Source organism: Hemitrygon akajei, chromosome 32, assembly GCF_048418815.1.
Source record: "Hemitrygon akajei chromosome 32, sHemAka1.3, whole genome shotgun sequence".
Lineage (NCBI taxonomy): Eukaryota > Metazoa > Chordata > Chondrichthyes > Myliobatiformes > Dasyatidae > Hemitrygon > Hemitrygon akajei.
The window spans coordinates 19,966,920-19,991,529 of record NC_133155.1 but is presented as its reverse complement, the minus strand read 5'-3'; the positions used below and the strand labels follow the sequence as shown (position 1 = coordinate 19,991,529).

Here is a 24,610-nt window from a genome sequence, read left to right as displayed (position 1 = left end):
CCCAGCCATATAAACACAAGTATTCAATCTGGAACCCTTCTGAGGTCTCTCTTCTCGATACGCTCAGTATGACAAATCTTATGTTCCAACTTAAACAACATTTTCCCATTGACAACTCATATCACTGGTTTTTGACTGTTTTCATCTGAATACATGCCCGACTAGGTGCATCCCTTCAGAGTTTTCTCATGTACTGTACTTCCCAGAATTAGGTAATTGATATACAAACATTTGTACTTTAGTATTAACTTTCTTTTTCAAAGCATAGTCAAAAAATCTTCTCAGCTTTAAATAATACTATATCTATAATTATTAATATTGGTTTATTATTGGCACGTGTTCAAAGTAAATTTATTATCAAAGTGCATATATGTCATTCTATATGTCACTACATACAACTCTGAGATTTATTTCCCTGTGCAATACTCAGTAAATCCAATAACCATAATAGAATCAATGAAAGACCATACCGAACAGGGCAGGCAAACAAGTAATAATAAATAAATAAGCAATAAATATCAAGAACATGAGATGAAGGGTCCTTGAAAGTGAATCGACAGGTTGTGGTAACATTCAATGATGGGGCAAGTGAAGTTATCCCTGATGGTTCAAGAGCCTGAAGGCTGAGGGGTGATACTGTTCCTGAAACTGGGGTGTGAGTCCTGAGACTCCTGTGCTTTCTTCCTGAGAGCAGCAGTGAAAAGAGAGCATGAGCTGGGTGGTGGAGGTCCTTGATGATGGAGACTGCTTCCCTGCAACAGTGCTTTGTGTAGGTGGGCTCACTGGTGGGGAAGGTTTTACCTGTGAAGGTCTGGGCTGTATCCATTAAGTGCATTGGTGTTTCCATACCAGGCTGTGATGTAACCGATCAACATACTCTCAACCACACACCTATAGAGGTTTGTCACAGTTTTAGATGTCATGCTGAATCTTTGCAAATTTTAGGGAAGTAGAGGTGCTGCTATTTTTCTTCATAATTACACTTACATTCTGGGCCCAGGATATGCCCTCTGAAATGATAACACTGAGAGAATTTGAAGTTGCTGACCCTCTCCATCTCTGATCCCCTGATGAGGACTGGCTCACGGACCTCCAATTTCCTTCTCTGGAAGTCAACCATCAGCTCCTTGGCCTTGCTGATATTGAGTAAGAGATTGGTGCTATGGTACCACTCAGCCAGATTTTCATTCTCCCTCCTATATGTTGATTCTTCACCACCTTTGATTCAGCCTATGACAGTGATTTCATCAGCAAACTTAAATATGGCGTTGGAGCTGTACTTAGCCTCATGGTGTAAAGTGAGTAGAGCAGTGGGCTAGCACACAGTCTTGTAGTGCACCTTTGCCGGTGGAGATTGTGGAGGAGATGTTGTTGCCAATCTGAACTGACTGGGATTTGCAAGTGAGGAAATTGAGGAACCAATTGCACAAGGAGATAATGAGGCCAAAGTCTTGAATCTTATTGACTAGCTTTGAGGGGATGATGATATTGAATGCTGAGCTGTAGCCAATAAGGAGCATCCTGATGTACGCATCTTCGCTCTCCAGATGTTCCAGCGTTGATTCGTTTAGTCCAGAATTGCCACTTCGCCAATGAGATGACTTTCTGGAGATCTTAGCTGGTCTGGATGTAGCTTGGTAGCCAGACCTGAATGCTTCTGATCTGGCCCTCACCAGACTGCAGATCTCTTGGTTCATCCAGGACTTCAGGTTGAGGAAGACTCTGAATGATTCTGTGGGGACACACTCGGCTACAACTGCTTTTATAAGCCCATGATAACCGTGGCTTATTCATTCAGATCAACTGATGAGTTTTGGAACGCGGCCCAGTGCACTGACTCAAAGCAATGCTGTAGACATTCCTCTGCCTCCCGTGACCACCTCTTCATTGTCCTTATCTCTGGAGCTCTGCTTTTGAGCCTTTGCCTGTATGCAGGTAGGAAAAGGGCTATATGAAGACACAGTGAAAAGCCTGATTGCATACAGTCCATACAGCTCAAATCATTACAGTGCACTGAGAAAGAACAAAGTAAAGCCGTAACAAAGCAGAATAAAGCGTAAATGCTGCCCGGACACACTGGTCATTTAACATTGGGCACGTAACACTAACACACTATAGCTATCACTGAACATTGTCAGTATACTTTTCCAAATGTCTGTCCCAAAGTTTCCACAACGCTTTACAGTGCTGGCAACCTGGGTTCAATTCCCACCGCTGCCCTTAAGAAGTTCGGATGTTCTCCATGTAACCTTGTGGACTTCCACCAGGTGCTCCGGTTTCCTCCCGCGACCAAAAGATGTACCTGCCGGGAAGACAATTGATCATTGCAAATTGTCTCGTGATCAGGCTAGGATTAAATTGGGGGATTTCTGGTCTGTGGCTCGAAGGGCCGGAAAGGCTAATTCTGCCCTGTAGCTCAATCAGTCAACCAATAATTAAACAAACAAATAAATAAATAAATAAATGATGAATTAATGAATAAATAAAACTAGCTAAGTCCATCGTTGCCCAACAATGTTGGTTGATTAGTATTATTAGGTTTGACATTTTTAGTTTAATTCATCAGGCCTAAAATCTTCAATGCTTCACTTAAATATACTTTGAAGTTTGCTTTGAGGTACGAAGTACACTTCACTGTATACTTTATTAGTGTTACCTCTGCTGAACTTAGCTATATGTTATGAAGAGAGATTGGCAAGAGAAGAGTCTAAAGGGGCAAGAAGATTTCTGATTGAAGTATTCAAAGTTATGAGGGGCACAGAGAGATAGTAGGAAACGTTTCCATAACCAGTGGTGTCTAAAACACAACGATATAGGTTTAAGGTAAAGGGGAGAAGGTTTAGAGAGTTCTGAGGTTATTTTTTCACTGAGTGAATGGCTGGAATCAGGAACGAACTGCCAAAATATCTGGTTGAAGTAAGTATTTTCACAGCATTTAAGAAGTATCTGGGGAGTTACTTGGATTATCAAGTCTTAGCAAATGGGACTAATGTGGGGGGGGGCGGTGTAATTGATGAGAAGCATGACTATAGTGGGCAGAAGGACCTGTTTCAAAGCCTTGTGAATCTATGACTCTATCTTAGAAAGCCTCAGGACAGCTTCTGAATAAATGGTCAGTGCATCAACACCGAGGTAGATGACACAGCACTGGGCAATCTACCTCTGTCAATGCTCCCATCGATGTACCAACCATTCAATCGGATTCTGCCCTGAGGTTTTCTAACACAAGTTTTGGAAACACTATCTCTATTAGCTTAATCAATCATCCATTGTTCTAACTTCAGTGCTTTGCAGACTTCTGTAGCTGTTTAAGAACTTTCCTACTGTGAAAGAAACACTGTACTAGAATTGCTTTAATGAACTCTGGCTTTAGATTTGAAAGCTGAGGATATATGCCTTTATACTGCAATTTGCTATTACGTCAATAACACCAATTTGTGCCATAACCTCTTGCTTATGATCCCAAGTCTTCATTATGAATCTATATTGGTAAGTTAATGCTGCATTTGTACCTTAAACCAGACAGAATTCATGAGCATTTATGTTGCTACTTTCATAGACATGACATTTCCACAAGAACAAGATTCTGTACATTTGACAACTTTGGCCTAAACTTGTTCATTGATTAAACCACAAACAAATTTTTCCATATTAACACACACTGGAGGAACTCAACAGGTCAGGCAGCATCTATGGAAATGAACAGACTGTCGATGTTTCAGGCTGAGACCATCCTGAAGCAGAGAATCCATATTCATTGACAAGTTCACCTGACTTTCTATAGCTGATTTCAAATTTGTAGCTCTCCACAATTCCAAAAAAAACTTTGAACTGAAATGAATGAATAACTTTTGCAAATGAATCTTTTTTGCTTTGCATCGCATTAGAAGATTTGGTAATGGATTGTATATTTGCAGGAAGGATGCTCCCATACAGCCTCCCTTTATGCAAATAAATTCTCCCCATCTGCATCAATTTCTATTTTGCAAATTGCTCTACGGAACACTTTCAAGCATTTGATGAGTGAATTGGAAGCTTCACACACTTGATCATGGACACTAAGGCCTCCAGTATTTTCTGCGTGCATCTGAACCATCATTTTATCTTCTTCTAATACATGCCACCTGATGTCACACTGGAACACGCAGAGCTTATCACGGTTTCAAAGGCTTAATGGTCACACCCTCAGATTCAGTGAACCAAAGTCTTCTATTTACATTCGTTTTACCATCAGTTCAAAGCATTCCATTGCAATGTTTTAACACCACTCATGGTTTCTGCTTATACAACACAAACAGGAAGCAGTTATAAGGCTGTTACACAGAGCCCAGAACCTCAAATCCAGTGGCAACAGTGCCCTGGACGATGGTCCTTCCTCAAAGATTTTGCACGTGGCTATACTGATCTTCAGTGTGCCTTTCAGCATATACTCCTGCGACTTGGTATATGCCTGTCCTCAGTACTTAGCCTATATCGAAAGACCAATAAGTTTTAGTCAGACAAAGGCAGACAAAGGGCAGCATGGTAGGGTAGTGGTTGGCACAATCACTTTACACCACAAATAATCAGCAACTGGACGTCGATTCCTGCCACTGTTTGTAAGGAGTTTCTACATTTCCCTGAGACAGCGTGCGCTTCTTCCAGGTGCTCCCGTTTCCTCCCGCCTTCCAAAGACGTACAGTTAGGGTTAGTAAGTTGTGGGCATGCTATGTTGAAGCCAGATTCATGGTGACACCCATGGACTGCCACTAGCACAATTCCTGCTTACTTGATTTGAAGCAAGTGACACATTTCAGTGTATGTTTTGATGGTTTAGTGTATCTATGACAACCAGAGGAGATAACCTCCCTCCACTTGCCCCATCACTGAATCTGTTCCCCCAACTTATGGACTCACTTTCAAGAACCTTTCATTTCATGTTCTTGATATTTTTTGCTTATGATTATATTTTTCCCTTCTGTATTTGCAGAGTTTGGTGTCTTTTGCGCATTAGCAGTTTATCTGGCCTGTTGGGTGAGGTCTTTCATTGATTATGGTTCTTGGATTTACTGAGTATGCCTGCAAGAAAACAACTCTCAAAGTTGTATATGGTGACATACTGTATATGATGTCATATATGTACTTTGATAATATATTCACTTTGAACCCTGACCATGAGCCAATAAACCAATACTAATAATATAATAATAGCAGTAAAATGATCGAAATAAATTAGAGCTTCTATTTATGGCTGTTAAAAGAGATAACTTTCCAAACAGAAGGCAAGTATTTGATGAATAAGAATTGAAAACTTTTCAACCATGACATCCAACCCCTCATATTTCCGGACATAAAGCCACATAAATTACAGAGAAGAGGGCAAGGGAAGAACATTACATGAGAGTTCAAAGCACCCTGAATGGAATCAGAGATGAACTGACTCATATGCCCAGTCTCCGTAACAAAAGTTAAATACAGACAGGGAAAAAGAGTAAAAGCCGGTTACGAAAAAAAATTGATAAAAGGAAAAAATAAAACAGAGGAAAACAAGACTTCAGAACAAAAGGGAAACAGAGCAATTTATTTAATGACACATGTTCTAATCAATCTGCCAAACCTCAGTGAATGTGGGAGAGCGTATCAGAAAGGATCACATTCCAGGGTGATTGGGATCAGCTGTTTTCTTTTGCTGATAGTGAGTCTCAAGCCTCCTGTTCTATTCCAGAAATGTTTTCCTAAGGCCATACAGTAAATACTCTGTCATATTTTGTCATGGCAACTACCCTAATCTCGGCAGAGGTTATTTCAGACCCATGTGAAACTTCAGTGGTGTGCTGTTTTTAGGGAAGTTGCAGCATTTGAACAGATTCTCTGTGCATGCAAGCAAATAGAAATTTATTGAAAGCGAAAGTCGACTTTATTGCCACTCGTACAAATACATGAACGCACAGGTGTGACAAAAACCTCACTTGCAGTACCTCAGGCACACAGCAACAACAGTTCAATAGTCTAATGGTTCTATTTAATATCAGCGAATGTATACAGCATGCAACCTGAAACTCTTACTCTTGACAGACATCCACGCATCAGAAAAAAACCCCAAAGAATGAATGATAGAAACATTAGCATCCAAAAAAACCCCCTCCCCCTCCCATGCACAAGCAGCAGCAAAATTATCAACCCTCCACCCTCCTTCTCCCCCACTTGCTCCAGCAAAACTATTAACCCTCTATCACTCACCATACAGTAATAGCAAAGCCCCCAAACAGACCATGATCCAAGTCCATCAAAAACTACTGTCCATCCCAACACTTCGACATCTCAGACAGCCTCTCGCTCACCAGCTTCACAAGTAAAACATATATTAAACACAGTTTTTACAAGAAAACACAATTAGAGCAGGAGAATAAAGTGCGTTATAGTGTGAAGTGGTCAGAGTGTTGCTGAACTGTACAGGTGGTTGGGGCTATGCAGGTTGGTTCGCGGACCAAATGGGATGTCGCTGTTCTTGAACCTGTTGGTATGGGACTTCAAGTATCGGTACCTCCTGCCCAGTGCTAGTTGTGAGAAGATGGCAGGCACGGATGGTGGGAATCTTTGATGGTAGTTGTTGACTTCTTGAGGCAACACCTCCTGTGAATACTACCAACACCATCATCTCAAATCAATAACAATTATAATCCAGAGAAACACACAAAGGAGCTGGAGGAAAGCAGCAGGTCAAGCTGCATCTATGGAGGCAAATGGACAGTCAAACTTTTGGGTTGAGACCCCTCACGAGACCTTCCTGCTGTCTCTCATGTCTCCAGATTTGTAATCTCATTGGGTTGATATATATTTGCAAATTTACCTCAATAGAAGGAAATGGTCAATAGATCAATAATGCCACTGAATTAATACCCATGACATGAAAGGTGTACAATGACATGTAGACCCTATAATCATACTTACACACCAAAATATTTATGTACCATTCCATAAACAGATAAATGTACTGTTGCTTGGAAGATATAAATTTCAAAATGTTGCCCATTATTAAACCAGGCTTTGAGTTTTGTTTGCAATATTTCCCTTATGATTTACCTCTGGTTTATCCTGTCATATATATCGCACATCAGAGAGCGAATGGGAAAATGGCAGGATCCTCTCATCTGGGCCACAGCAGAGCAAGGGTAGACCATTAACTCCAAGTCACATATGCAAGGCAGATTTACTTTAACCTTCTGTTAACAGAAATATGCTGAATTAAGAGATGAAATTCCATTTCCTGACCATTGTTGACATCATTTGTGAATATTTTTTCAGAGTATGGATATATTCAAAGTGGAATTTGATAGGTTTTTAATAAGCAAGGGTGTCAAAAGTTACGGGGAGAATGCGGGAGAATGGGATTGAGATGGATAATAAATTAGCCATGGTGAAATGGCGGAACAGAATCAAGGGGCTGAATGGCCTAATGCTGCTCCTATGTCTCATGGTCTTATGGTTGCAAGTAAGTGTTTGACCAACCCTTAATGGATTTCACCATTAGTGCAACTCAATGATTTAGGATTAAAGGAATAACCACTTGATTGGATATGAGATTTTCTTCTTTTGTCATTGAGCTCAAACACTCTCTATCTTCTTTCATCCTTTGCTCAAACAAACTAGGTGTGTCTTTCCCTTCCAAGCATACTCAATCTTTTCCTCAATGCCACTTCATTTCAATTTTCCACAAAATTCCCATTTCCCTAAAGCTGTCCCTGGACGGCCAAATACCCATATTTACCTGCACTTTGCAGGAAATCAGAAATTTTAGGTGCAGGTATATTATGAACCTTTGGGATTATCTCATCCACATCATCAACTGTCATCAAAGTCACAGGTAGCAACACCCCACCGTAAGAGTCAAGCACCACGTCAGAGAAGAATCCAAATTGATACAAAGGACTTCCTGCTGATTAGAACAGAAGTCTTTTAGATAAAATTTAAACCAATGTCCTCCAGGTGCATTAAAGTAATCTGATGACACTATTTTTGAAAAGAGTAAGAATTTCAGGTTCTATATTGTATACATTCTCTGATATTAAATGGATCCACTTAATTATTGAACCATTGAAAAAACCTTCAATGACTTCTTCAAAAACCTTTCTCAACAAAATAGTTCAACTTTTGAATATCAAATCAGACTGCATCTAACTTTTCTTATGCCATTATTTACCACCACATTTCCCATATTATAACAGCAGGAAACAACAACATAAACTATTTTATCAGCTGTTACATGCTCTGCAAGTTCCTAGCATTGCATGATTTGCAATCTAAATACCGGTCTCTTATTAACAAAAGATAAAACAAACATTTTTAAATTGGCAGCTGTCAGTTTACAAAATGATTGTTTCTTTATTATACAGAGCCCAGGTGAAGTCCTTTCTTGCTAATCAAACACTTTGGCCAGTAATTGTGTCCTTCAAAGGGTAGACTACTTGATTTAAACAATCACGGGACATTGACAATCACCATAGTAATTATCAAACAATAATTACTAAGACTTTTTGTTCCTGTGTAGCTTTGTGGAATCATTATGATATGACCAGTCTCATGTCCACACCTGCCCATTTCAGACCCAAATATCAACACAATACCCACCATCTCAGGGGACTTGATGCTTTACCTAGAAATAACCCAGTGCTCATTGTATACTGGTTGTTTTTGACGTATTCCAAAAATAAAATGATTTTTTTTTTGTAAATTGATATTTAATCTTTAAACATTTATGATAAAAATTTGACTTATGGAGCATTAGAATATGTTGTGCGTAATAGGTTTGAATATTTCAAAAGAATGGCAACCGTTATTCAAAGAATTAAAGGAACTTCATGCAATGAATTTATGTAAATGAAGAAACTATATAGCTCAATGACGTTTGTGGTTGTATTGAACAAAATCTATTTAATGCAATCAGTGGATCTGGCCTTTTAAGGGAGAAGGAAAATTGAACTCAAGTGCCCTTTAAGAAAATGAAGCACTTTAAAGAACTAAACATTTTTATTCAGACTTATAAAAATACTCCATGGGACAAGCAAGGGGCACATTGAAAAGTGGTACTAACTTACTGAATACTCTGCATTTTAGTTTGTGAGTTTATCAATCAGCAGGAGTAACATTGTGATAAATTTCATGTATAGATTTTTTTTTGTTGATATCGCTCCTATCACAAAACATTTTCAGTGCATTCCTCTCCACGTCTGCTAGAGTTCAGCTATGTCCAAATGTCCACTAATTCAAATATTCTAATCCTCCTTAACTAAAACGGCAATAATTTTTGATGTGTAGGAAGCGAATTATAATTAACAACTCTTAAGGCAACATATACCAGACCATCAGCGCTTCTGTCTACGTCTGTGCAAACATGATAAGAAATTACAAGCACGATAAGAATACTTCTACAACATTCTTGTACTTAAGGAATAGGAAACTCAATAGAATTATATTTCAGAGTTCAGGAAGTACTATACATTTTAATGCTGCCTGTGATGTTAAACTACTTTGTCTCCGGCCCCTGTATTGTTCAACATGAGATCATTTCAAACTCTCATAAGCAAGAGCTTCTATGAATAAAAGATGAAACAACAAATTTCACAACATATGCCAGTGATATTAAGCCTGATTCTGATTCTGATTCTGAAATCTAAGATGAAAAAGCCAGGAGCTGAATCTTTAGTGATTGCAGACAGAATGTTATATTATATGTCATTGAATAATTGTAACTTGAGCACTGAAAGACAAGCTCAGAGTATAATAAAACCAATAAAAATAAAGCTGATTAAAATAAGACTACTTTTTATTCCAACTTCTAATGATCACCATTTACTTCAACTGCCTGACACAGCTTCTGGGGTAAGTGTTCAAATTATGAATTGATACTTAACCTGTTGATCCTCCAATTCAGAAGCAGATTAAGTACCAGCAGGTTCCTAAGCAGGCCTTCTGGGTGAGGCAAAGATTTGCAGGCTCCGACTCCAACCTCGCCCACTGCAGTCGGTGCTTCTGCTACACTGGTGAGGCCAAGTGCAGACTAGGTGACCCATTTGCAGATCACCTTCATTTTCCTTCCCAAGCTCCCAATCACACGTCATTTCTTTGCTCTTTCCCATTCTCACACTGACGTGCCCATCGTCTCCTCTGCCATGGAGATGCCCAGTGTGAACTAAAGGAATATTAGTAATAAATTATTCTGTCTGTCTGTAAATTATTCTGAATATATTCTTTCTGTGTGATCTGCAACCAAATGAGCATTGATTTTTGTAATTTTGAGTCACTTTAACCTTTGGTGTATTTCTGCACTCCATACCCACCTACCCCTACCAGTATCTCTCCCTCTGATCCTCCACCAGCCCTCCCATTTCTTTCCCCTTTCTTGTAACACCCAGCCAACCCCATTCATCTAAAGCCTCTCCCTGGTTACAACCATCCACTAACATACATTTCACCCGCTGGTTTCCACCATTCCTCCGATCAGGTCTTGTTCCATCTGCTTTTTGCCTCTCCCCTCATGGGTTCCATCATCACTTCCCTTACCTATCAGATTCTAGCACCGGTATCTTTCGTGCTTCTGCTTTTCACCCATCCAGTTGTCTCCACCTTCCCCATATCCTCTTCCTAATCTGCCTTTTTTTTTGTCCGAAACATAAGAGATTCTGCAGATGCCGGAAATCTTGAATAACACAGACAAAATGTCGTAGGAACTCAGCAGGTCAGGCAGCATCTATAGAGAGGAATAAACAGTTGACGTTTCAGGCCAATCTCCAAGAAGGTAACAATCTTGTCCTAGGGTTTGGAGGCTTACCTGCCTTAATGACCCAGAGAGCTATGTTGGCTGGAGTCAGGCTTTGGCTCTTGGTAGGGTCACCCATGCCAAACAGGTCAAAAGGTCGAGGCCAAACGAAGTGTGGTCCACTGGTCCTCCAGAATCAGGGGTAAAAACAAAATTGTCATGGAAACAGCAATGAAAAATCACTCAATATCACAGTAATGAAGAAACCTTCAAAATCTGTGTGCAACAGTATGGACAGACAAAGAGGACCTTCATTGCTGCCCTAAATGGCAGCAGCATAATGGGTAGTAAGTAAGTTTCAGGCCAAGACCCGTCATCAGGATTGGAATTTTGTCTGCATAAATCTATCAATCACTTACCTCTATTCCCAACTCCACCCCCTTCACTACTCTTCACCCTTCCTTGGCCCACCAGTCTGGCCCTTGTCTCACCTCTCCCCTCTCCTCTTTATACCACCTCTCTCTCATCCCTATTCTCAGTCCATTCCTGATGCAGGTTACATGTTGACATTTCCCTGCTCCCTCTCAGATGCCACTTGACCCCTTCATTTCCACCAGCAGAATTTTTGTTGCTCCTCTTTCCAGCCATTTTTGTCTCTTTTGTCCACCATAACCAATCATTTTTGAGTTTTGGCTATTGATGTCACTGAGATAATTGGCAATAAACTCTGATCCTGTTTACTGCGAGAGTTCCCACACACCACGCACTGAGAAAACATTCAAAGCAAACAAGATATTGTAACAATCAACAGTAAATTAACAAAAAACAATTCCCAAAGCAAGTGTTTTGCTAAGAGCATACTTTACTAAAATGAAAAGGCTGCAGTTTAACCCTTTTGGATAGTGAACTTCTTTTTAGAACTCTATCTCTGATAAGGTGGTGGGAAGATGGATTGTGGGCAGAGTCCGGGAAACGGAGAGGATGCGGGTGAGGGCGGCACCAATGTCAGAGGAAGGGAAACTCCGTTCTTTGAAGTGGGAGGACAACTCAGATGTTTTGGAAAGGAAAGCCTCATCCTGAGAACCAATGCAAGGAAAATGTAATGTCATTTTTTGCAAGTGACGAGTTGGGAAGAGGTATAGGCCAAATATGTTGTAAGAGTCAGTCGGTTTATAAAAGATATCAGTAGACAGTCTGTCTCCAGAGATGGAGACAGAAAGATCGAGAAAGGGGAGAGAGATGTCATTAATGGACCACTGAACTGAAGGGAAGTGTGGAAGTTGGGGGCAAAGTTGATGAAATAGATGACAGGTGGTAGGTCCAACAACTGGTGGTGTGCAGTTTGGCAAGTAATCTGTAGATGAGGCGTTTCTTGCACCTACTGTGCTTCTCCTTCATGGTGACAGAAGTCGATTTTGTTGATGGTATACATGGCGACCACCAAGCAGTGGCAAAACATGCAAAATGCTGAAGGATTCAGCAGAACAGGCAGCATTTATTGAGGGAATGAATAGTCAACACTGTGGGCCAGAACCTTTCATTATTTTATTTTTAAATTTTATTGAGATACAGCGCAAAATTGGCTTTTCTGACTCTTTGAGACATACTGCCCAGCAACCCCTGATTTAACCCGAGCCTAATCACAGGACAATTTACAGATCAATAAACCTACTAACCAGTACACCTTTGGACTGTGAGAGGAAACTGGAGCACCTGGAGGAAACCCTGCGATCATGGGGAGTGCGTACATACAGACGGAGGCAGGAATTGAACCCGGGTCACAGGTACTGTAAAGCATCGTGCTAACCACTACAATACCATGCCCCCCCCCCACCCCCGTTTGGAAAGGAAGGGGCAGGGCCCAGAATAAAGAGTAGGTGAGGGTGACGAAAAGGAGCCAGGTGAGAAGCTAGGTGGAAGAGGTAAAGGGCTGAAGCAGAAGGAATCTGAGAGGAGAGGACGGAAGAAGGAGGTGATGGGAAGATCATCAGGACAGGGGAGTGGAGGGAAAGGAGTGAGAGGGCCACCAGGATGGAGGAAAACCAAGTGGTGGGGGGAGGAGGGAGGAGAGTTGTTAACAGAAGTTAGTCAGATCAATGTTCATGCTGTCAGGTGACCCGTCCATCACCTCCTTCTACTTCCCTTTGTGCACTGGTCAACTGCACTCTCCTATCAGATCAAACAGATTCCTCCTTCTTCAGAGCTTCAGTGTATTTAATATTTTGGTAATATTGTAAATATATTGTTTGATTAGGGTGATATCGACGGCTCCTCGGTAGAGATCGTTAAGAGCACCAAATTTCTTGGTCCCTCAACGCCAGCTGCATAGCAAAGAAAGCCCAGCAGCGTCTCTACTTTCTGCAAAGGCTGAGGAAAGTCCGTCTTGCACCCCCCCCCCCCCCCCCCCATCCTCATCACATTCTACGGGGGTTGTATTGAGAGCATCCTGAGCAGCTGCATCACTGCCTGGTTCGGAAATTGCACCATCTCGGATCGCAAGACCCTGCAGCGGATAGTGAGGTCAACTGAGAAGATCATCGGGGTCTCTCTTCCAGCCATTACTGACATTTACACTACACGCTGCATCCACAAAACAAACAGCATTATGAAGGACCCCACACACCCCTCATACAAACTCTTCTCCCCCCTGCCATCTGGGAAAAGGCACCAAAGCATTCGGGCTCTCACGACCAGACTATGTAACAGTTTCTTCCCCCAAGCTATCAGACTCTTCAATACCCGAAGCCTGGACTGACACCTTACTGCCCTATTGTCCTGCTTATTATTTATTGTAATGCCTGCACTGTTTTGTGCACTTTATGCAGCCCTGGGTAGGTCTGTAGTCTAGTGTAGTTTTTTTCTGTGTTGTTTTTTACGTAGGTCAGTCTAGTTTTTGTACTGTGTCATGTAACACCATGGTTCTGAAAAAACGTTGTCTCATTTTTTACTATGTACTGTACGTAGCAGTTATGGTCGAAATGACAATAAAAGTGACTTCACTTGATGTAAGGTGTATGGAAATGGTATACATCATTGCACCACCATGTCATATGTGAGCATCTCACTAAAGAAAAGAAACTAAATGCACAGGTATCCCAGCTCCCGTGTTTTACTTACAATCAGTTTTTTAAGAGTTACGAAACATAACAGTGGCAGCAAGGAAGTTTTGAAATGAAACCGGGGCAACTATCTACCTGTTGAAGCACAGCATGTCTTTCCCTTCGCAAGGTGTGTTGTAGTGTATTAAATTTTGTAAAAACATTAGATGGAAGTCCAAGTGACATTTTAATTCTTTGAGAGCTCACAGCATGTAAGGTGGCTGTACAAGTTAAACGCTGTAGGATTGTTAATGACGAATATTTGCTGAAAGCGGCTGGAGTCTCCCTTGGCCTCGGGCACAGAGGTATCAGGATGTCTATCGATGAACACCTGAGTTGTCTGAATGGAGGAAACTATGCTAAGTTAGTGGCACAAGAACAAAAGGTGAAACAGTTTGTCTGTCTCTACGTCTCTCTCAATGCTTGTGGATTGAACCCTTATTTATTGACGCACCTTTCGCTCGGTTCTTGGGACTTCGCCGAGACTGGAGGAATCACAGTCGGTGCTTAAGAGACCCAGGGTGGTTTCATGAGTCAGAATTTGGAGTTATCCCAACAACTGTGGCAATCAAGTCCCCCCGACATCGGCGACAATCTAGTGGACAGTAAGAATCATGAGTACTTAAGTCTTGGTAATTTACTACATAATATTTTGTGTGTTTTATTTGTGCTTTCTGATTTATGATAACAATTTAGGCTTATGTTACTTTGCAGTGCATCAATGCTTATTCCCACATTTCCTGGACACTCTAATCATTTCGGTCTGATCAACCCATTACACAAGGGGAGAGAAACATTCGTGTTTAAAAAAAGGCAGAAAACGGACAAAATTAATAAGCAGCATGTTTCGTCACGGATTCATAAACAGTAAGTACAGGGTGATAATCATCAGGATCTGCGGTGATTTCAAGGTCACTCAGTACTGAAAGTAGATCAATGCCCTATTTTGTGTTTGTTGCTCAAGATTTGCAGGATCTGTAGAATCTCGAGTCTCCACCAGTCCGTGATGCTGCAGGAAATGTGTATCTACTGTCGTGGAAGGAGCACCAATCAAATAGATTATTCTGTCTTGGTCAGTGTTGCGCTTCTTGAGAACTATTAGAGCAGCACTTACCCAGGCAAATGGAAAGTACTTCATCACACTCCTGATTTGTCCTTTACAGGAAGTCAGTAACCAAGCTATTAAGTGGTGCTTAGTACTGCAAATTATACTTGATGGGAAAAGTATCGGAGGCAATAATAATACTGGAAAACTGAAGGAGTGTTTGTGCGAATGCATGTGCTTCTATTTGTGTGTGTACTCACGCGCGTGTGTGTGTTGGGGGAAAGGAGTCGAGGGCAGTATTGAGGGAAAACTCTGAAAGAGAGAGGACAAGTCAATAATGCACAATTGTGAAATGAATCTTCATAACCGAAGTCTAATAAGAATGAACGAACGTACAAACGTAACAGTACACTTCCTACTTGATTTTCAGACAGACAGACAAACTTTATTGATCCCAAGGGAAATTGGGTTTCATTACAGCTGCACCAAAAATAGTGAAGAAATATAGTAATATAAAAACATAAATAATTAAATAATAATAAGTTAATCATTTCCAGCAGAGAAAATGGGCTTCACATGATGCTATTACAGCTCAGGGCATTGGAGTTCACAGTTCAATCCCAGCGTCCTCTGAAAGGAGTTTGTAAGTTCTCCCTGTGGAATGTGTGGGCTTTCTCCAGGCACTCCAGTTTCCTCCCATAGTCCAAATAATTAGTTAGTGATTAGGTTAGGGTTAAATCAGTGGTTGCCCAAATAAATAAATAATGCTAAGAAGACAAAATTGGAAGCTTCATCCAAGTGCATGCAACATTTGTGACACAGCAAATTAATAGCCCCAAGAGGAATAAATTACTGCAGATTAGAAGAAAATCTGGTTGCCATTGCCCAGACATGGTTGCAAAATGACCAAGGTTAGGAACTAAGTATTTCAGAATAGTTAACCTTTAGAAGAGAAATACAAAGTGAACAATGGGGAGAACCGGAACAGATAATTAAGAATGGGGCAAACAGCAGAGGGGATGGATGACAGATTGGTTAGAACAATATTAGTTGGAACTAGGAAAGGGTAAAGTGAGGGAAACATTGGTGGGTGTTATCCAAAGGCCTGTGAACAGCAGTGGTAATATATGGCACATTGTAAATCAGTCCTTTAAAGAATCGTGTTATCACTGCAACTTTAATATGCCTATAGACTGGGCAAAGCAAACTACCATTAAAAGGATGGAGGATAAGCCCATGGAATATATAAGAGATGGCTTTCCGGAACATGTGGAACCAACAGGGGAAGAGTTTAACTGCAATATTGAGCAATGAGATAGGTTTAATTAATAACCTGATTATGAAGGAACCTTAAGGGAAGAGTAATCATGATAGAATTCTGTATAAAGTTTGAATGTGGCTTACATTAGTTCAATCTGTAACCATGATTTTACATTTAAATAATAAAGCAAATTACCAAGGCACATTGAAACCACCGTCTGGATGAAAAAAATGCTTCCTCACATTGATGCACCATCAATAACTCACTCTGAGACGTAAGAAGCGAGGTATCGACTTTTGTTGGCTGGTAGAATGAACAACACTACATCCTGGGGAATGAGGCTGGGCAACAGGCCTCAGTCGCCTTTATACAGGGGTCTGTGGGAGGAGCCACAGCAGCTGTCAGCAGGGGTCTGTGGGAGGAGCCACAGGAGCTGTCAGCAGGGTCTGTGGGAGGAGCCACAGGAGCTGTCAGCAGGGGTCTGTGGGAGGAGCCACAGGAGCAGTCAGCGGGGGTCTGTGGGAGGAGCCACAGGAGCTGTCAGCAGGGGTCTGTGGGAGGAGCCACAGGAGCTGTCAGCGGGGGTCTGTGGGAGGAGCCACAGGAGCTGTCAGCAGGGGTCTGTGGGAGGAGCCACAGGAGCTGTCAGCAGGGGTCTGTGGGAGGAGCCACAGGAGCTGTCAGCAGCGGGGCTGTGGGAGGAGCCACAGGAGCTGTCAGCAGGGGTCTGTGGGAGGAGCCACAGAAGCAGTCAGCAGGGGTCTGTGGGAGGAGCCACAGGAGCAGTCAGCAGGGGTCTGTGGGAGGAGCCACAGGAGCAGTCAGCAGGGGTCTGTGGGAGGAGCCACAGGCGCAGTCCAGACAGGTATATGTAGTTCACCACACACATCCCCTCTCAGCTTTAGAATTTGTACTCCTCACCTTAAACCTATGCTCTCTGGCCTTTGACAACTCTCACATGGGGCAAAGTTGTTTCCACAACTTATAAATGTGTCTCATAATTTTGTACACCTCTTCAGCATCTGGTACTCAATGAAAGTATAAACACAAAGTACACTGCAGATGCTGGGGTCATAGCAACACGTACAACAAGCAGGTCGGGCAGCATCCATGGAAACGAGCAATCAACGTTTCTCCCTTCTCCCGTCTTCAACCTTCCTCCTCCTCCTGGACACCCCCACCGGGCCTTCTACCTGCACTCGATCTTTACATCTGAAAATATACCTAGCCTATCCAATCTCTCCTCATAACTGAAACATTCCACCCCAGGCAACATCCCAGAGAAACTGCTCTGTACTTTCTATCTTCTTCCTCCACCTTGGCAATTAGGGAAACATACAATATTCCATCTTTGGCTTAACCAACATTTTATAAAGTTGTACCACGAACTTTCCTATATTGCATGCTTAGCTTCCTCTGCCCTGCTTTCTCCCCAGTTCCACTGGCTCTTTAAGGAGCACAGTTATCAACTGTTAGAGTTCTGCCTCATATCTCTAGCAGCAAGTTTAACCCTGACTTCTGGTGCTGTCAGTCTACATGATCTCTCTAAGACAGCAGCCACACGCACAAGATGCTGAAACAAACAGGCAACGCTTCAGGTGGAGACCCCCACAACATCGACTATTCATTTCCCTCCATAGATGCTGTCTGAGTTCCTCCAGCATTTGATTTTGCAATTTTACTGTTATTATTATCTTATTTTTATTATTTTTTGTAATGCAAGAGGTAACAGGCCCAATGAGCCCACATGACCAATTAACCAACTAACCCGTGCTTCTTTGGAATTGTTGGGGGGGGCAACAAGTACTCAGAGGAAACCCATTCGATCACAAAGAGAAGGTACAAGCACCCCACAGACAGCGGCAGAATTAAACCCAGGACACTGGCACTGTAATACCATTACGCTAACCACTGCGCTACCGTTCTCCCTATGTTCCAGCACCTACAGAAGCTGCTGAGTCTCCCTACGACCGTATTGGTTTCTGCCGGGTGTTCTGGATTCCCCCCCACATCTTAAAGATTTGCAGTCTGGTAGGTCATTTGGCAACTGTGAATTGTCCAGAGTTTGTAGACAGGTGGATTGATGGGTATGTGGAGAGAATGAAGCAGGATTAGGTAGGTGCTTTCTTGGTGGTTGGTAAAGACTCATCGTACCAAAGGGCGTGTTACTCTGCTGCCTGACTCTTAATCTGTTTCTCTTTGACTCTTACTGTAATTCACATATTTTTCTATATAATATTGATGCACCATCAATAACTCACTCTGAGACGTAAAAGCGAGGTATCGGCTTTTATTGACTGGAAGAAGGAACAAGCAGTGAGTGACCACCATACTACATCCTGGAGACTGAGTGACCACCATCCTGGAGACTGAGAGGCTGGGCTCAGACCTCCATCACCTTTATACAGGGGTCTGTGGGAGGAGCCACAGGGGCAGTCAGCAGGGGGCGTGTCCAGACGGGTATATGTAGTTCACCACAAATATATTGCATTGTACTGCTGCCGCTAAGTTAACAAATTTCACAGCACGTACCAGTGACATTGGGCCTGATTCTGATTCTTAATGTTATTAGTCCATGGCATAAAAAAGGTTGAGAACTCCTGGGTTACCGGGTGCGTTTCTCTATGCCTTTTAACCTGTTTCTGACAATACTTCAATCCACTCACTGCCTTTTCTCTCAGCACCATATGTACTGGCCATTTCCCTGATGTGTGTCGAATCCCAGTTGGTTAACCTTTCTAGACAGTGATTACAGACAATCTACTCTGAACTAGAGAAGATCCAACTTGCAGCAGCCCTTCAGCTCTGGGAGATTAAAGAGCTTTCAAGGATTAGTGGAGCACGAATACTGTTGTATATGACGGTGTGATTATGTTTCTGAGTACACGGTGAATTTGATTACTTCAGAGCCCCCATAATGTGGAAAATCAATGCTTGTATACACCCAAGTTCCCACAATGCTTTCCCTGTGATTGAGACTTTTGGCTAGAAGCATTGGATCATGGGATCAGCCCTGCTGTGTACAGCAGGCCACACTTCTATAGTTCATGACTCAAGTATCTGTCCCCCAGCTATGAAAGGTCAGAATATGCACAATCTGGGGTATTTTTAACTTTGTTAAATGCTGCAAACTAATCTCCACTTTTCATTCTGGTACATAGTCGAAGCATTGTAAAACATCAGAAGGAAGAAAGCTCCATTCTCCCTGCAGTAAACGAATGAACTGTGTGTGAAAAGCCTGCTCAGACTTCAGGCTTTATTCTTCCAGTTATTATCTTCAGTCCATTCTTCCTTTTTTCCCAACCCATGGAAAGAACCTTTTGTTAATCACTGTGTTAAAATAAATCATAAAATGGAGGTGAAACTTCTGTTCCAGTGTCCTTCGCCCTTTCAATCAAACTTAAGAAGGCCCAGGGTTTTGGAGCCTATTGTTATCGTCCTCGTTCCCTGGATCATTCCAAAGAACCTTAATTGTACTATATAGAGAGTTCACAGACAACACTTCAGCAAAGGTAAGTATTCAACATTTTGTCCTTTTTTTTCAATAATGATTAAAATACAAACTACATAATTTCTTTGCTTTACTGTGAATGCCCACAAGAAAATGAATACCCAGGTAGAATATTGTGACATATATATACTTTGATAATAAATATACTTTGAACTTTGAAATAAGGTACCAGCAAAGCTCAAGGGATTGAAAAACTGCTTTGAGCTTATAACTTTCAGTCCATTTTCCCTTTTCACTTTAGAAGCAATTTCTGAGTTAACTTAATAGCTAAACTTTGTCCCCTTGATATCTTTATTTACTCAGCATGGTGTGTAGTAGTTGCCTTGCTGTGTTGTTGTTCAGAGAACCATAATTCATCAGTTAGTTGGTAATGGTGACTGCTTTAAACACAAGAAACATGAGAGCCAACCTAAATATCATATTCTCTCAATGTGGATACCACAGGTTGCCAAAAGTGATTGCACATACCATTAGGAGCAGGAAGCCTGTCTGATTTTCTTTCCTCCTGGAGTCAATGTTGTCTCAGTTGTAGTCTTAACAGAGCTCAGCCAGTAGGCACTGGGAACTAAGGTTTTCAGGGCCAATGTACCTCAGAAACAAACATGCATCAGAATGAATCTTGGGATGAGATGAATTCACTGCATAAGGAATGATTAAACAGAATGAGTTACATTTTTTTTGGGAAAAAATGAGAAGTGATCTCACGGAGAGTTGAAATGTTCTGAGGAGGCTTGACAAAATCAATGTATTCACTCCTGGCAAAATCTAGAATGAAAAGGCAACATCTCACGTTAAAGCTCAGGTGGTGGGCTGAGATGAGGAATTCCTTCTCTCAAGATGGCACAACTCTTTGGAGGTCTTAAGTCAGCTGTGTGTGCTGAGGTGTTCAATAGTCAATAGTGAAGTAGATTTTTTGGACTATAGGAGATTTGAGGTTCATGGGACTCTGATAGGGAAGTGAACTTGAGGCCAAACATTAGATCAGCCTAGATTCTACTGAATGGAATAGCAGGCTTGAGGGCTACTTCTGCCTCGATCCTACATTCAACTAGATAACCCCTTCCAGCCACTGGAGGAACATATAAGAAAATCTATGAAAATTCTAAGGGAAGTTTTATTGGATGAATAAAGAGATTCCTCATTTGGCTATACTAGAGGGAAAGAAGAACACCCACCAGGCACATTTCAAAACTGCAAATTGTGAACCACACAAATTAACCTGAGCCTTCATGGTTGCAAAGAGTTAAGAAGAATGGAACAGAGCACTATCTTATGACCTTTTTTGGAAGAGTTAAATGTCAAATATTAAATCATTCATATTTTTTTCACTGGGGAGGCCTCTACAGCATGGAGTGCCACCAAAAATGGGTGTCAGCGCTTCCAATCAAATCATCCTTTGACGTTTCCCTCCTCCTTGCTACAAAACAGGAGAATATCTCACCCAGTCTCATAAGCTGATCTTCAGTTGCTAAACACGAAGAATCAAGTTTCTGTGTGAAATTGCTGGAGATTTTCTTCATGGTTGCTCTTGGTTGAAACAGAATAAAAGTCAACGATATTCCCATTATAGAATTGATGGTTCCTTGTCTGCTTTCTTCCATTGATATCTATATTTCTGATGAGAGAAACAAACTCTGTTCGATTAGTCTCCTCACCAGCACCCCACAATTCAACATCACAGTAATAAGTCACGCTACAACAAATAAACAGGTTTATGTAAAGCATTAATACCAATAGGATTAGCAAACAAGAATTTTAAGAAGTGCAGAAGCTGGAAAAAAAAGGGTTGAATCTGATAAGCATGCAGCTGCACCTGTGATGTGTGTAGTGTGCAAATCTTGTGCCCGAGTGATAACAGCACAAGTATTTCATTTTAAAAGACACGGCTGAGCTGAAAAAATAAGTTTGAAGTAATTTGCATTCCAAGAGTTGTGGGCTGTGTTTGCCGAGACTTCCTTTAATTGAATTGGACCTCACACTCCCTGTAAGGCATGACCTTGGAACAGGGCTCCTTATGCTCGCAGTTCTGATCTTTAATAAATGAAAGGAGTTGTTCAGAAATTTCCCACATGTATGTACAATCAGGGCATTTATACAGCATCCCCCAACTGTTCCTGCTCTATTGGAGCAAGTGTTTGCCTTCTAGCATTACTTTGTCTTTAACAGTTTAGATTAAAGAATAGAAGTACAGTTAGCAGGCCCCAGTATAACCCTAGACACAAGAAATACGGCAGATGCTGGAAATCTAGAGCAATACACACAATGTGCTGGAGGAGCTCAGTAGGTTGGGCAGCATCTGCGGATGGGAATAAACAGCCACCATTTCAGGCCTAGACCCTTCATACTGCCCAATATAATTATCTTGTTCTTCAATTCTTTCCCATATACTGGTTGAAGGTTGATATGGTCCTATTTTGCTTTTGCAATTATGCAGTCATCTCCCAAGTCATGAGATGAATCCTATAAAAGCTGAAGTCACTTGGTATACACTTAATGTATAAAATTATTTTAAGTCTATAATGGTCTTGGAAACAACATGCAACAATTGCAAAAGCCAATTATACACAGCTAGATGCAGGTCCAAGCTGATTCTAATGTGTCCTATAAATGATACGCTCATCAAAAAACAATCTGCTGCATTATCAATGTTACAGTAATATAGGTAGCACAGTGGTAGAGCAGATGGTTCTCCTGCCCCACAGATCCAGGGACCCAGGTTTAATACTGACTTAGAGCACTGTCAGTGTGTGTGTCCTCCTCACGACCCAGTGGATTTCCTCCGGGTGCTCGAGTGTCCTCCCAGTTGGCACAGGATAACGGACCTCCAAGAGGTCATGGTTTGGAAGCTTGCATGCTTCAATGACCCAGAGAGCTATTTGGTTGGAGTCAGTCCTTGTGCTTTGCCAAACAGTTCAAAGGGTAGAGACCAGACCAAGAGTAGTCCACCTCTTCTCCTGGATCGGGGGGTACAGCTCAGGGCCAACAATACTGATTGGTCATAAAAAAAATAGTTGCAGGAACAGCAATGAAGAATCTTTCTATATCTGTGTGCAACAGAGGATCCTGACCCACACCCGGGCACAATAGAGAAGGTGGCCAAGGACTGCCAAGACCTTCATTACTGCCCTAAACACCAGTGGTGTATCAGGCAGTTAGTAAGTATAGGATCATGGATAAAGAATCACAAATGGGCAATAATGGGCAACTATAAAAGAGAATATGATGAATGGAATGGAACTGCTGAGATTGCTTCCCTGGGAGGGAGCTAGCATGGAACTAATGTGATGAATGGCCTACTTGTGTCATTACAGATGTATGATATACCAGTTTCACAAGGGAATTAACAAATGTAACTTAATATTGCTGGATGAGTTTTAAGGACAGATGGTCAAAACATAGAGAGAAGAAAAGTTGAGAGAAGTGGGGACTTTACTGAAATTAAGCCAGAGCTTAAGTTCCAAACAATTCTGGTTCAGTGAAGTTTTAAAAATTCATGGAGCTTCCAGATCACGGCTTGTGCAATGGGAGGGGGTGGCTTTGGGCTTCTGATGTTTCTATCATCCATTCTTTGGGGTTTCTTGTTCTGTGGAAGTCTGTGAAGAGTAAGAATTTCAGGTTGTATACTGTATGAATCTTTGAGAAGGAACCGTGATTTTTTTTAAAACTGGAGGGGTTTTGGATCCAGAGGCAGTATAAATCAGTGAGAACTGGAGTGATGGTTGACCAGGGCAACAAGTTAGGATCCCAGCAACAAAAGTTTGAATGAGCGCAATTATTGAGAGGGGAACAGTGTCCAGTTAGGTGGGCATTAGGATGATCAAATCTCAAATGAGTAATAACCTTCATGCAGTAAAATATTTCAAGTCAAATCATGTCACCAAGTAAAACTTCAGAAGTGTGGTCTAATATCCCATCCACTTCATGAGCCTCAAAATAAGGCCAGGTACATTAGGGACTTCTGAGAGACATTTAGAACGTGAGGGAAGTGGAAGGATATGGACATTGTGTAGGCAGAAGGGATTACTTTAATTGGCCATTTGATTACTAATGTAAAGGGGGGTTTCTTCTTTTTCTTTGTTACTGTGTATGTTAATCAAAATGGCTTCTTTGTTTTGTTAAAAGTAGGAATGCTTCTTTAATAGACAATAGACAGTAGGTGCATGAGTAGGCCATTCAGCCCTTCTAGCCAGCACCGCCATTCACTGTGATCATGGCTGATCATACACAATCAGTACCCCGTTCCTCCCCTCTCCCTATATCCCTTGACCCTGCTATCTATAAGAGCTCTATCTAACTCTCTCTTGAATGCATCCAGAGACTTGGCCTCCACTGCTTTCTGGGGCAGAGCATTCCACATATCCACCACTCTCTGGGTGAAAAAGTTTTTCCGCATCTCTGTTCTAAATGGCCTACCCTTTATTCTTAAACTGTGGCCTCTAGTTCTGGACTCACCCATTAGCGGGAACATGGTTCCTGCCTCCAGTGTGTCCAATCCCTTAATAATCTTATATGTTTCAATCAGATCCCCTCTCATCCTTCTAAATTCCAGTGTATACAAGCCCAGTCACTCCAATCTTTCAACATTTGACAGTCCTGCCATTCCGGGAATTACGCTGCACTCCCTCAATAGCAAGAATGTCCTTCCTCAAATTTGGAGACCAAAACTGCACACAGTATTCCAGGTGGGGTCTCACCAGGGCCCTGTACAGCTGCAGAAGGACCTCTTTACTCCTATACTCAATTCCTCTTGTTATAAAAGCCAGAATGCCATTAGCTTTCTTCACTGCCTGCTGTACCTGCATGCTTGCTTTCATTGACTGATGTACAAGAACACCTAGATCTCGTTGTACTTCCCCTTTTCCTAACTTGACTCCACTTAGATAGTAATCTGCCTTCCTGTTCTTGCCACCAAAGTGGATAACCTCACATTTATCCACATTAAACTGCATCTGCCATACAT

General features: G+C 41.7%; 1 long non-coding RNA gene across 2 annotated transcripts; it reads right to left on the bottom strand.

Annotated features, from left to right (window-relative positions):
* Positions 1–339: 339 nt before the first annotated feature.
* LOC140719834 (uncharacterized) lies at positions 340–13,033 on the bottom strand. Of its 2 annotated transcripts, none has more exons than XR_012097019.1 (3): positions 10,808–13,033; positions 9,891–10,168; positions 340–1,925 (listed from the first exon to the last, which is right to left on the bottom strand). It is a non-coding gene; the product is annotated as an uncharacterized lncRNA (long non-coding RNA). The 2 variants fall into 2 exon arrangements; XR_012097018.1 differs by lacking the exon at positions 340–1,925 and adding an exon at positions 7,072–7,202.
* Positions 13,034–24,610: the final 11,577 nt, after the last annotated feature.